The following is a 1,162-nucleotide window of genomic DNA, read 5'->3' as shown; positions in this document are numbered from 1 at the left end:
ACCTCCTCTTTGAACACCTTATTTTCTTGAATCTCTTGGCATATTCCTTCAAGTAAGGCTTCAATCTTAGAGAGCCTGTCAACAATTGATGAGTGGTTTGGAGCACATGTGCTGTTTTGGTTTTGATAAGTATGTGGAGAAGTGTTGTTGTGGGGGTGTTGAGATGTCCTCTGGGTGAATTGTTGGTGAGCTGCATTGTTGTTGGAGTTATAACGTCTCTGGTCTTGGTTTTGATCTTGCTCACTTCCCCACCCAAAGTTCGGGTGATTTCTCCATCCAGGGTTATAAGTCTTGGAGTATGGATCATAGTTTTTCCTTGGTGAATTCCCAATGTAGTTGCCTTGCTCCTGACTCCCTTCTGCTTCTTGGTTTACTCCTTCTTGTGTTGTTGATGAAGTGGAGATTGCTGCTACTTGGTTCATCTCCATCTTCTTGGTGAGGTCAGCCAGCTACTGGGTAATGAGCTTGTTTTGGGCCAACAGAGCGTCTACATTGTTTAGCTCCATCACTCCTCTTGTGTTCCCTCTTTCGGAAGCATAGAAGTAGTCGTTTTTTGCTACTGTTTCAATAACATCTATGGCTTCCTCAATGGTCTTCTTCTTGTTCAAGGACCCTCCAGATGAATGGTCTACTGCCTTCTTTGACTCAAAAGAGAGCCCTTCATAGAAAATGTGCAGCTGGACCCATTCGTTGAACATGTCAGGTGGACACCTCCTTGTTAAGTCTTTGAACCTCTCACATGCTTCATACAGAGTCTCACCATCCTGTTGCCTGAAAGTTTGAACCTCAGCTCTCAGCCTATTAATTCGTTGAGGAGGGTAGAATCTTGCTAAGAATTTGTTCACCACATCCTCCCAAGTTGTCAAGCTCTCCCTTGGGAAGGATTCCAGCCACTTGGCTACCTTGTCTCGGAGTGAGAAGGGAAATAAGAGCAATCTATAGGCGTCAGGATGAACACCATTAGATTTCACTGTGTCACATATTCTCAGGAAGGTGGTCAAATGTTGGTTGGGATCTTCTTGAACACCTCCTCCAAACGAACAGTTGTTCTGAACAAAGTTGATGAGCTATGGTTTAAGTTCAAAGTTGTTGGCATGGATTGTTGGCTTTTGGATGCTACTTCCACAATTGCCTGGATTTGGATTAACGTAAGAGCCCAAAA

Source organism: Arachis ipaensis, chromosome B03, assembly GCF_000816755.2.
Source record: "Arachis ipaensis cultivar K30076 chromosome B03, Araip1.1, whole genome shotgun sequence".
NCBI classification, from domain to species: Eukaryota; Viridiplantae; Streptophyta; class Magnoliopsida; order Fabales; family Fabaceae; genus Arachis; species Arachis ipaensis.
Note: the sequence above shows the minus strand (reverse complement) of the source record.